Below are 14,111 nucleotides of genomic sequence, written 5' to 3'. Positions count from 1 at the left end.
CAAAAAGAAAGGGGGTTCACCAAAATGTTTAGCGGAAAAAGGGGGATAGTTTAATAGGACTTTAGGTCTCCACTCTTCTAGGCCACTAAGCTATTCAAATATGTATGTGTAGAAAAAAGGGGAATTTCTAAATATGATTCATATTATGATCGAAACTAGATTAGCTACAACCCAAAGTAATGATGTAGGAGCATCTTGGGTGTAAGAGAAATCTTACATCACCCAAAAATATTTTGTTTTCAATCTTTTCTATTTTAATAAGGTCTACTAGGTGGGGTGGTTAATATTTTTGGGAGCTTAATATTTTTAGTAAGTTTGTCATACAAGCTTGAATTGTTATCATTTTCTACATGAAGGTACATTTTGGAATTATAAGCCTACCATAAAATCTCAATGCTCCAACTTAAGTATCCAAGAAGTTACTATAGATTTTTGGTTGAAATATTTGTAGAAAATCTTTAGGCTCACCATTGGAATCCTTAGAGTGCCTAGATGAGGTACAAAAACTTGAAGGAAGAGCGCTTGTGCCATTTTGGGCCTATAGATCAGGAGCTAGCATTTTTAAATGTGATTATAATAGCTAATTGGAGAAACAATTTAATAGTTATGGCTTTCCAAAGTTGGGCCACCAAAATTTCTAAAATAGTTAGTCATAGATGTATCTAGTCGATCTTATATGTATTACTAGGGTTTGTTGGCCCTAGGTATTAATTTTGAACATTTAGAATCTTCCTGGGCAACATAAAACTGCCTATTTAAGAAAGACCCAAATATTGTTTAGGACATCTCTTAGTCATAGTTTGCAGAATAGTCTTACAAATTAATGTAATGAAGACACCCATTTTAGTTAGCATATTGTTCTAGTGAATTTTGTATCTGCATTTGTGACAACCATAAGAAGTCCATATTGTTGGTGTAAATATGTATTTACTATTTACACTTTACTTAAGTTTACTTAGGTCAATGCATTATTTTATGAGACATTTAGGAGTTTGCATACTTTTATGAGTTTTTATGTTGACAACACGGAAGTAAGCAACTCTAATTCAACACATGGTGTCTACAACAATAGAGTTTGCATCATTAACTAAGTTGTCATGTAGAAAACATAGTTATTCACACTTCTATTTTAGCACATGGTGTCTGCAACATAAATTTGCATACTACACCTTTGTAGGCTTATCCTCTCATCATGCAACATAAATTTGCATACTACACCTTTGTAGGCTTATCCTCTCATCATCATTCTTACTCCTATGCTTAATGGAGGATAACCCACACCTAGTGGACATGTGTCTATTTGTATGACTTATCATATTGTTGATTCTTATCCATTCTAGAAGTATTCCAGAGGCCTTTATATATAGGCACTCCTAGTGTACTTACATATTGAATCAAATACATATTGATATTCTAATCATACTCTTTCTGGTCTACTATTGTGCTTGTGCTTGAGTTCTTTGATCTTGGGTGAATTTTTCCCTAAGGAAAATTCTTACACATATTTTGTTCTTGCATTTTTTTTTGTTGCTTTGTTTCTGTTATGGGTTTATGGTATTAAGGGGAGCAACCTTCATCAAGTGGCATTAGAGCTAGAGTTCTTAAGTGTGTGAGTAGACCATAGACTATGAGGTAGTTTGCACCATGATCATGGTTTGGGCTGAGTGTCCACAAAGAGAGACTATCAGAAGAGCTATAGGTGTTACATTTGAGCATTTTAGAGCCCTCTAAAGACAAATGTGTAGAGGAATAAATCTTCCCATAAGAGATGAAAGTGAGGATGAGGATGAAGTAGAAGAAAATGCCAAACTAGAGGCAATTCTAAACCTAGAAGAAGAGAGGATTTTTAGGGCCATCTCCAAGATTGAAAAAAGACCTAAGTTTGAAGTTCCCACATTTTTGGGAAATCTTAACCAAGAGGAGCTGATCAATTGGATCAATGAACTGGAGAGTACTTTGAGCATGAAGGTATTAAGGATCCTTACAGGGTCAAGTTTGCAAAGGAAAAACTGAAGGGACATGCAAAGATGTGGTGGAAAGAGGTTCAATTGGAGTGAAACATAAAAGGAAAGGACAAAATCACTAGATGGGATTGAATGATAGCTAAAATGAAGCAATAATTCATTCTTTTGGATTATAAGATCTGTTGAAGAAAATGCAAGGGTTAAAGAAAATGGGAAATCTATTCAAGAGTATACCGAAGAGTTCTACTAAGTTCTCATTAGAACCACTCATAAAAAAAATTGATAAGGAGAAAGTGGCCCATTATCTTAATGGGTTAAGGCCAAGTATTTAGGATGAGTTGAGTTTTGTTCAAATGAATAGTATTGAGGAGGGATACTAGTTTCCCCTAAGAGTTGAGGAGAAACTGAGCACAAAGTTTGATAACAAGAATAGTGGAAAAGATCACTATGGAAGATCTAATGAATGATCTTATGGAGATGATAATGATGATCATAAGAATAAGGATGAGGCTGGAAGTAGTAGTTAGTACCAAAGGGGAAAAGATACTAATCATTTCCATGATCATAATAATAGAGATCAAAGAGGAAGAAGTAGAGGATAATTATATGGAAGAGAAGGCTTCTATGGGAAATGTTTTCACTATAGAGAAGAAGGGTATAGAGAATTTGAATGCACCCAACACTAAGGAATGATATATCAAAGAATAGAAGGCTAGGCCACTATTACACATGTCGATGAAGATGTTAGATCATCACATTTTAAAGATACTGAAAGATGAGAAGTTCTAGTAAATAGAAGAGTCCTATTGAGTGGTGAGAATGAACCTAATCAAAGAAGGAGCTTATTTCACACTAGGTGTTGATGTGAAGATAAGTGTTGTGATGCAATCATTGATGGTGGAAGTATTAAGAATGGTGTTAGAAATAGAAGTTTCCAAGTTGAAGCGAAAGAGACAGAAACATTCGCATCCATACCATATTTTTTAGGTTCAAGATGACCACAAGTTCATGGTTAATGAGCAGTGATTAGTAAAATTCAATATTAGAAGCTACCAGGATTTGGTACTTTGTGATATCATACCTATGGACATATGTCATATGTTACAGGTAGTCTATGGTAGTTTGACAAGCATGTTGTACACAATGGGTGAGCAAAATGTCTACACTCTAACTAAGGATGGAGTGAAGCATAAGTTGAATTCATTGAAGGAGAAAGAAGAAAAGGTATGTAGTACTTCCAAAATATTCTTTGTTGATGTAAATTATTTTCTCAAAGGTATGAATCATGAGCATATGTGTTTTCCTATAATTCCAAAAGATAGTAAAGAAGAAGTAGAGGAGGTACATGCAGAAGTTGCAGATATGTTGGGAGAGTTTTCTAAAATTGTATTTTAAAATAATGTACCTAATGGATTGCCCCTAATGAGGAAGATAAATCACCAAATGGATTTGGTACTAGTAGCCAATTTTCTAAACAAGACAACACACAAAATGACACCCACAGAAAGTGAAGTACTGAATAGACAAGATCATGAGTTATTGTAGAAGGGGTTGATTTTAGAGAGTCTAAGTCCATGTGTTGTACCAGCCATATTAACACCAAAGAAGAATGGAGAATGGAGAATGGAGGATGTGCATAGATTCTCACACTATCGACAAGATCACAATCAAGTATAGATTTCCATTGATGAGGATGGATGATATTATGGACTATTTGAGTGAGGCTGAGTATTTCACAAAGATAGATTTGAAGATTGGGTACCAGTTGATTCATATCAGAGAAGGTGATGAGTGGAAGACTGCTTTCAAGATATAAGAAGGACTGTACAAGTGGTTAGTCATCCCTTTTGGGCTAACCAATGCACTGAGCACTTTCATGCATCTCATGAATGAGGTACTGAAGGAGTTTCTACGTAAGTTTGTCATTTTTTGCATAGATGATATTTTTATCTTTAGTAAGACATTGGAGGAGCATTTGATTTATATTCACAAGGTGTTTTATAAGTTAAGGGAAGGAAAGTTGCTGATAAACCTAAACAAGTATTGTTTTGGAAAGAAGGAGTTGGTGTACCTAGGATTTGTAGTCTCAGTAGAATGTCTAAAAATGGATCTAGAGAAAGTGAAGGCTATCCTTGAATGGCCTACTCTAAGGAGTGTGATATAGGTAAGATCTCTTCACGGACTAGCTAGTTTTTAAAGAAAGTTCATTAGAGGTTTTAGCAGTATTTGTGGACCCTTGACTGAAACAATGAGAGGGGATAGAAAAGAATTTAAGTGAACTATAGGAGTAGATACAAATTTTAATATGTTGAAATAGAAATTTATTGACCATCCTATTTTAGCACTTCCTAATTTTAACAAGGTGTTTCAAGTAGACTGTGATGCTAGTGGTATTGCAATAGGATTTGTTTTGAGCCAAGAAGGTAGACCTATTGCTTATTTTAGTGAGAAATTGAATATGCAAAAAGAAAATATTTTATTTATGATCAAGAATTTAATGTTATAGTTCAAGCATTGAAGAAGTGGAGCTACTATCTTCTTCCTAAGGAGTTTGTTTTGTATACTGATCATCAAGCTTTGCAATATTTGAATAGTCAAATAAAATCAAACCAAAGACATTTGAAGTGGGTTGAGTTTTTGCATAATTATACATTTTTTTTGAAACATAGGAGTGGGAAGTCTAACAAAGTTGCAAATGCTATTCATAGAAGACAAATTTTGCTAACAAAAATGTAGATAGAGGTGGTTGGGTTCAAGGAACTCCATACTTTGTATCCACATGATCTTGATTTTGGTGAATCATGGAAGGCTTGTAGAGAACCTATTACACTTGATCGGACAAAGTGGTTGGATTTCATTATCTAGGATAGTATGGTGTTTAAAGGAAGCCAGTTGTACATTCCTAGAAGTTCAATGAGAGATAATCTCATCAAGGAGAAGCATATTAGAGGATTGGATAAACATTTGGCAAAGATAAAACAATAATTTTAGTTGCTGAGAATAATTATTGGCCATAGTTGTAGCAAGATGTGAAGAAGTTTTTATAGAGTTGAAAAGTATGTCAGATGGTGAAAGGAGTAAAGTGGAATACAAGGTTGTATCAACCATTACCTATACCAAATAAGTTGTGGGAGGATGTTAGAATGGATTTTTTTCTTGGATTACCGAGGATGCAACATGGACATGATTATAGTTTGGCATTGGTTGATTGGTTTTCAAAGATGGCACATTTTATTCCTTGCAAGAAGACTAGTGATGTTGTTCATGTGGCAGAGTTGTTTTTTAGAGAAGTGGTGAGACTAGATGGTCTACCCAAGAGTATAGTTTTAGATTGAGATACCAAATTTGTTGGGTATTTCTAGTGTACATTGTGGAAGAATTTGAAGATAGATTTGAAGTTTAGTTCATCACATCATCCAAAGACTGATGGATAGAAAAAAGTTGTGAATTACAGTTTAGGAAATTGACTGACATGTTTGGTTGGAGATAAACCAAAAAGATGAGATATTATTTGACCATAGGAAGAATTTTCATATAATAATTCTATCAATAGGAGTACTAGTAAGTCACCATTCCATATTGTATACAGGATTAGTCATAGAAATGTTTTTGAATTGTGGCAATTGGATAAAGGAGAGATAAGTAGTACTCAAGTAGAAGAATTTGTTGAACATTTGAAGAACATCCATGAGGAGGTGAGGAAGCACATCATAAAGATGAATACATAGTACAAAGATAAGTTAGATGTGAAAAGGAGGTATAAGAAATTTTAGATTGGAGATGAAGTCATGGTTCATTTGAGAACAAGCATTTTCTAGTGGATACATATAATAAGCTAAAGATGAAGACTTTTGGGCAATGCAAGATAGTAAAAAGGCATGATTCTAGAAGTTCTTATGATGTGGAGTTTCCTATTGAGTTGAATATTTTACCAATATCTAATATTTCATATTTGATAGAGTATTATGAAGGAGGTGATGGAGATGAAGTTGCATAAGTGTAGTGGAGTATTCTAGTAGCTAGTTCAACTACAAAGAAGATTGAGGAGATGCTGGAAAATCATGTTGGAAAAAGTATAAGGAGTAAAATTTATGAAGAATACCTAGTCAAATGGAAATGGAGGCTAGTAGAGGATTCATCATGGCTAGCAAGGGAGGAGGTTAACCATCTTGATTATCCTTTGAACACCTAAGATGTGATAGAGTCACTTCTCAAATTACTTGGAGTGTGTGATGTACAAGCATCCTAAGTGTAAGAGCAATCTTGCATAATCCAAAAATATTTTACTCTCAATCTTTTCTATTTTAATAAGGACTAGTAGATAGGGTGGTTACTATTTTTGGAAGCTTACTATTTTTAGTAAGTTTTTCATACAATCTCAAAATGTTCTCATTTTCTACATGAATGTTCATTTTGGAATTATAAGCATACCATAAAAATCCCATTGCTCTAGCTTAAGTATTAGAGAAGTTACTATAGTTTTTTGGTGGAAAAATTTGTAGAAAAATCTTCAAGCTCACCGTTGGAGGCCTTAGATTTATTGGCTGAGGTCTAAAAACTTAATGGAAGGGTGCTTGCATAGTTTTGACTATGTAGATCAAGAGCTAGAATTTTTAAAAAGTGGTTATAATAGCCAATTAGAGCAACAGTTCAAGATTTATGGCCTTCCAAAGTTGGGCTACCAAAATTTCTAAAATAATTTGTCAAAAATGTATTTAGCCTACTCTATATGGATTGTTAGGATCTATCTGCCCTAGGTATTAAGTTTGAGCATCTAGAACCTTCCTGGGTGACATAAAATTACCTATTTAAGAAAGGACCAAACATTTCCTAGGACAACTCTAGGTGGTAGTTTGTAGATTAATCTTCCAGATTACTGTAATGAAGGCACCCATGTGGTTTAGCATATTGTACTTGTGAGTTCTATACTTTTAAATTTGTAGTGATAATAAGAAATCCATATTTTGTTCTCACATTCACTTTTGATTCTTTGTTTCTATTATGGGTTTATGGTATTAAGGGGAGCACCCTTCATCAAGTAAGAAGGGTATCAATACTATACTAGAATTGTAAAGGTGAATGCAATACAAGGAAATGCATTCTTTTGTCCTTATAGGATAATGTATATGCCAAACAAGGATAACTTTAGTGGCTAATATTCATGAATTTTCTAATCTCACTCATCAAGGACCCCTTGGCTAACTTTTTTGCATTTTTGAGGTGGCCATGTCACCCGCACTTCAAAAAATTTGAGCCCCATGCTTAGGCCAATAGCCAATAATCATGCATAAGTAGTTTTATTTTAGTGATGACTTTTCCAATGCAATATATTTTTTCCATGTGGTAAATTATATATATTTGCCTAAAATTTTCAATTCTTACCTTTATAGATGTCATATTAGCCAATATTTGGTAAAAAATGAAGTTAGGTTACATGTTATGTATGTAGATTCGACATGCTTCTCTATTCTAGAGACTTTCCATGAAAATTCTTATCCTTTCTCACTTTGGCCCAAAATAGCTTCAATTGGGAACATTTTCCTTCACATTTGGGACTTTCTTTAAAACTCAATATCCTTTTAAAAGTTTGGCCTAAAATAGGATTTATGCCAATGATTTATGATGGTGAAACAACCCAAGCAAAGAATGGACACAACAAGAAAGGGAAAATTTTATTAACTGTGAGAAAATGCTAATTCATTTAGTACAGAGAAAATAGACTTTAAAACATGCCCTAAGGGCTTACAATTGTATAAATCTAGAGATAATTTCTCCTTTCAGTACCTTCTCTCAAACTCCACTTCGAATTGCATTTTACAATGCCAAAAATGTTCTTAAATAGACCCCCAAGGGTTAAGGATTAGGAACACATTCTAGAAAGTGCTAGTTGGCATCCACCAACCAAATAGAAGGCTCTAGAAGCTATATTAGAAGTTGACACAAATCTAGAAGAATCCAAAAACGGTAACTGAACTTCTAGGAGGCATAACTTTTGAATCGTAGCTCCAATTGACGAACTTTTTACATTTCCAGAAAGCTCTCAAAGCGCTCTATAGCCCTATGGACAGCTTGTCTCATCCACCATTTTTTGGCCCTTTTTGAGTTCATTTAATGCCCCTAACCTAACTTTGAAGCATTCTTAGGAGGTCTCCAAAAATTGAAAAACTGCCATAACTTTCAAACTGTGGGGCCTTTTGACCTGATTCTTTTTTTGGAATGCTCTAAATTAAAACTACATTCATTTGGTCAATTTAAACCTTCTATTTTACCAAAATTATGGCTCAATTAAATACTTCTATTTTTTTGGCATTTACATGTATCCCAAGGTGTTCGAATACTCTATCCTAGAACACTGATAGTGGAACTGTGAGAGTTGGAACCTTTATTTGACCCAAATGGGTATCCAAAAATAAAAACACATGAAATAGAAACTAAGTCTAAGTAAATATTTTTGGGTGACAGAGGATTGTCCTTATACCTCTGAATGCTCCTGCATCAATTTAGGATCCTCCAACAGTCGTAAATAATAGGGATGTTGTTTGCATACCACTATTCAATAATTGGGAGGGAAACTATATGATAAAAGTAGAATAAATTTAACCTTCAAGTTTGATAATCAATTAGAATCCATAGAATAATAATAAAATCATAGTTTCTACATATGTCCAGTTCTATCCATAATATTCATCAATAATGAAAGATGCACTAGGATTTTCTAGAATTTTCATATAGTTGAAAAAAATCACCAATAAAATTAAATTTTTCTAACTCAAAAAATTAATTCTCTAATATAAATAAATTTTTTTCCTCTAAATTCATGTTTAATTCACAAAAATTTTATACATTTTTCTAAGGTGCATTTCTTAAAGTTGTCCCTGATGCCAAATTGAACCAATTTCTTAAATAATATAAATTTAGATGTTATGTGTATAAAATTGACCCAATTAAAATATAGATATAAGATATGTATAGAAAGAGACTAAAACATGAAAGACTTACCTTCAAATGCATAGAGCAAGATATATTTTAGCTCCAAAAGTCACGGATCCTGGAATGACATGATGAAAAGAATAAAACCTTGAATTGTTCATCTAGAAAATAATAAAGGACTAGGTTGAGCTGGAGAAGGAATAGGTCAACATGGAAGGATAGATTCCCACAAGTTGACATAGTCCAATGGTACTATAAAAAAATTGAACCAACTTTTCATAAAAGCTTCCATGGAGATATTTCTATATGTACATGTGTAATTCTGATATACTACTCCCACACATATAAAAGGAAGGGTTTTTGTTGTTGGGCTGGATGAGAGCTTACCTTGGTCAAGCCCTAGGTTAAGAAATCAAATGAAAATGAGAAATGCAAATGTAATTGACTAAAAACAAGATAGACATTAGGATTCACCTTTCTTAAAACCCTTATCAATTAGGATTTATCTTGTAATGTGTTCTTGCTCTTGAGTTAGGTATATTAATGTAAGGTATCTCCATAATTTGGAATAGATCTACCATAATACCATCATGGTGTCATGGATGTAAGTGTGCATTAATGTAGAAGATGAAGAATTCTTCAAGGTAGGTCTCCTCCCTTGATGCAAAACAATTAAGCTTGATCTTGAAGAGGAAATGCCCACAAAGGATCCTTCAATGCTTGATAAAAATATTCCTTGCTTGAGTGTTTGATCTCCTTGAATAGATTTCTTGTCTTCAAAAGGATATAAATTCTTCAGCATGAGAGATGAATTTAAGAACATGAGATGAGATGTTATGAAAATGAAGCCTCTCAGCATCCTTCTATATGAGATTTTCGGTGGGAAAATAATATAAGGTGATTAGAGAGAACAATAAAACTAAATTAAAGCCCCAAGGTCTTTTGGTCCTTCAGCCCCAAAATCATTTGGAACTAGGTCAACCTAGTCTAGAATAAGTTAACTTGAGTCAACCTAGTCACATAGATCAAATAAGGGGAGCCACAAAGAGATTAGATAGTCACAAAAATAAATAGAGGAAAAAGTGGAATAAAATGAGGAAAAGAAGATATTGAGCACAAGCTCAAAGAAAGGCATTATGGAAAGAGTGCAAAAGGTCTTAAAAGGAAGTGCATCAATTTAAAGATGGTATAGAACCAATGACAAAAATTGATATGAAAAGATGCCCAAGATGCAAACCATCTTCTTGGGAGGGCCAACACCCAAAAAAACTAAAAGAAAAAAACATGCAAAACCAAACAAAAAAAAAGAAGAAAAGAAATCAATAGAACCAAGAAAACCTCCCTATGCGAGAATGCATCATATACCATGAATTCAAGCTGACATACATGACCAAAATTCAAGGTATCAAGATCATTATATAGAAAAAAATTAACTTACCCTGCACACAGTAAGGGTGGTGCTATAAAAGCTCTGCCCCAAAATGAACAAATAATGGAAACAAGAAAGGAAAAAGAACAACAACCAACAAAACTAAGCCTAAGAAGGTGACATAAACAAATAAAATGAGCACTAGAGGGAAAAAGAAAGGAAAAGGATCGATGAAGAAAAGTGAAAGAACAACATGAAAGATGAAGTGATAGAATGAGAAAGGAAAAACACCAACCTAGAACATTGTCTTGTAGAGACACTACAACACTAGGACCTATCCTTGTCAAATCAAGAACCAAAACTAGTCTAACCCACCAAAGAACTTGTAGAATTAAGAAATGATCATACGTTGATGAGGTGGCAACCCAAAAGAATTTTTTTTCTTGTAGAGACAATTGTGATTATCAATCAAAGTGACAATCAACCTCTTTAGGCATCTTAGATACATGTTGATCATAGAAGTTAAAGGGTGGATTAATTATACTTATTCCTCATTAGTAAATTGTGTCACATGTCAAACTTGAGACCAAAGAAGCCTCTTCCTACCACAAAAGATATGATAGAATGTGTTCCTAATTGGTTTGAAAATTAATATTCTCATTGACCATAGACATTTTGCTCAAGTTTTGGGATCCTTACTTTATTGTCTCACACAAGAGGGACTAGGAACATGGATAAGGATTTGAGAACCCAAAAACTAAAAAAGAAAATAAATGACAAAGGACTTATGTCAAACAAGATAAGACAAAAGTGAAAAGAGGGACCCAAAGTTTGTCTCACAAAATGTAGGGATATGTAGGGCATATAAAATGTGATGCCACATAAAATTTATGTAGGATGGCATTCTCACAAACTCTTAATTAGGCCCCTATTTTACCCTTTCTCACTCAACACTTTTGCAAGACCATGACCCCACCAAACATGAGCCTACGGGAACAAAAATTTGTAAACCCAAGAATGCTAAAAAGAACAAAGTCAAAAATTAGAAAATTTTGGTTTAGGGCCTACTACTCTATCTACTATCCTATACATGCGCATATGTCGCATGACTTTTACCCAATTATTCAATTCTCCCCATGCAACCATCACTATCTTGCAATTCAAAACTCCTAAAAGTGTAAATTTATATAAACATATGATCATAAATAACTAATTTATTCCCCTCCAAGCCCTTATATAAGACCCCATCTGAACCTTTTTTTATGTTTTCTTCCCAGGTGATCCCTTTTCATTATTCCCTTGTTATTTATGTACCATGATCACAATTTTGACCCTTTATCATCAACTTTGCATCCCACTTCTCACTTAGGTTTTTTTAATTTTTTGAGATTTTTGCAAGCCTTTTATCCTCTCCCCACCATCTTCTCATGGGAGCATCACCCAATTCAGTCTCTCTCCTTTCCTTTTATAATTGGAGTAACATTGTTACTTTAAAAGTCATCTACATATCATCTATCTTTAGAAAACTTCTTCAAAATATTTTTTCCTAACACTATGTCAAGTTGGAGAAAAATGTAAACACCTAAATCTGATCACAAAATTAAGTAATCATATTCTAAGGAATTCTTAATTTAATTTTTAAATTTCTAATTTATGTTATCCCCTAGTTAATTAATTAACTATAGTCCAATTATTAATCAAATGACAACAACTAGTTTGATTTATTAATTAAATCCTTATTCCTCTATTACATAAACAATTTAATTTAATTCCAAATTCCCCCTGTCTAATTAATTAAATCTCTTGTTAAACCTAAATTAATCATCAAACTAAGTAGTTAGACTAATCCAACCTATGCAAAAATAATTAACCTTTTCATTAAATAATTCCTTTTATTTAATTGATCCCTCCACTTGCATTTCTCTAAAAAATCCACTCATGAGCCACATCACCCCTTTATCTAAGCCACATCACTCTCTTACCATAGCCACATCACCCCTTAACTGGGTTTAATTACCTCCTCCATATCAATTTTATAATTTGAGGTACAAACTAAGACTTCTTGACTCAATCCTAAGTCCACTCTCTTGTGACATCTCCCTCTACCACATAGGAGAACTAAATTCTATCCCACACCTCATTTACTTAAATATCCCTCAAGGATTCTCATCCCTTCATATTAACTTCCCTTTCAAAACTTTTTGCAAGGTTGTGGATTCAAGAAAAAAACAATTGATTTACTCATCTCTCCTTGCATCCTAGCCCTCCCTCACAATCTCTTATCTTTCCATCCTGATCATCCATTTCTCCTAATCCTTGGCATATAAATTGAACTATGTATCCTTTAAAAATTATTCAAATTTTAAGTAAAGCTATTCTAGTTTTTTGAGAGCCAAAAGATGCCAAATAACCATTTCTATACTTGAATTTCCATACATCATCTATTATTATTCCATGGTCAAATCCTGAAGCAATGTCATTAAGCAAAAATTCCATCCTTAGACCAAATATACACAACAAAGGAGCTATTTGATTGCAAGGTTTTCACTTTGATTATTTTTTTTATCTCATTTATGGTATTTCTTATATGTTTCTTTTTAAATTAGCTTGTTGGATGTTTAGCTTTAGTTTCATATTATTTATGCACTATTTTTCATAGCATACATGTAAGTGTCTAGTGTGTAGATTTCCTCATGACCCTAATTATTTTTTAGTGGCTCACAATGTACAAAAAAAGGATGATCCAAAGGAAAAAAATAGAGTATTACTATGATAAAGCAAGATTTATTATGATTTTATCTTATTTTTATAATGACAATGATTCTAAGAATGACAATGTATATTTAAAAGATGTGGAGTCAAAAATAAGGATGGAAGTGTTGTTGGAAATGATTCTTAAAAATTGTATGTTTGCATTGATGTTAAAAAAATGCCAGTATTAACCAAGCAAAGAAGAAATTGCAGTATTAGCCAAGCATATTTAGTACTGACCAAGTTGTTAGGTAATCAAGAACATTAAGTGTTAACCAAGAAGTCAATTAATGAAGGGTATCCTTCTTGTAGTGTTAACTGTGTTGTCAAGCATCAAAGGACTCCCAGTGTTAACTGCATGATAAATTTCAATATTGACCAAGTGACAACAAAATAAAATTGTCGAATAATTAACTAATTAAGGATGACTATTTGGATGTTTATGTTAGAATATATATTCCACCAATACACTTCAGGTGCATGTAAATTAGTTATCCAACTATTATAACACTTATCAATCTTATTAATTCTTAACCATATGAGAAATATAATTAGCAACCATAACAAGATACTCATACACAATAACACCACAATGTTAACTAGGGAAAGCCTTGATTAGAATGAAAACCCTAGTGGGGATGGTACCCACAAGATGATGTACTAATATAAATATTCCTTATTAGAGGATGGACCCTATTAGGAGTCTATGAAATACATTCAATACATATTAGTCCATATTAGAAGACTTTGAATCCCTATTAGGAGATTCCATCCCTGTTAGAAGTTGTGCCAACTCTGTTAGGAGTTTTAGAAGGTAGATCGACCCACTATCTAAATAGCTTCAATGGCAAGACCAATGAACCAATTGTGAAAGATATCTCTGTAATATTCCTTGTAGAATGATAGAAATGAACTAAACATCTCCTTCCTCTTCCTCTATCACATTAATCATACTTCTCTACTCCTTCTAATCTTGACACCAAATCACTATCTTCACATCCAATAATCCCTTGGATTTCTTACTCAAATTTGACAAACACTCTACTTTTTTCACACTTTCTTGATAACTCCACATTGAATACACTTTTACAACCAAG

Source organism: Cupressus sempervirens, chromosome 8 (assembly GCF_028749045.1).
Source record: "Cupressus sempervirens isolate cs-2001-9-10 chromosome 8, ASM2874904v1, whole genome shotgun sequence".
In the NCBI taxonomy this organism is placed as follows: Eukaryota; Viridiplantae; Streptophyta; class Pinopsida; order Cupressales; family Cupressaceae; genus Cupressus; species Cupressus sempervirens.
Note: the sequence above shows the minus strand (reverse complement) of the source record.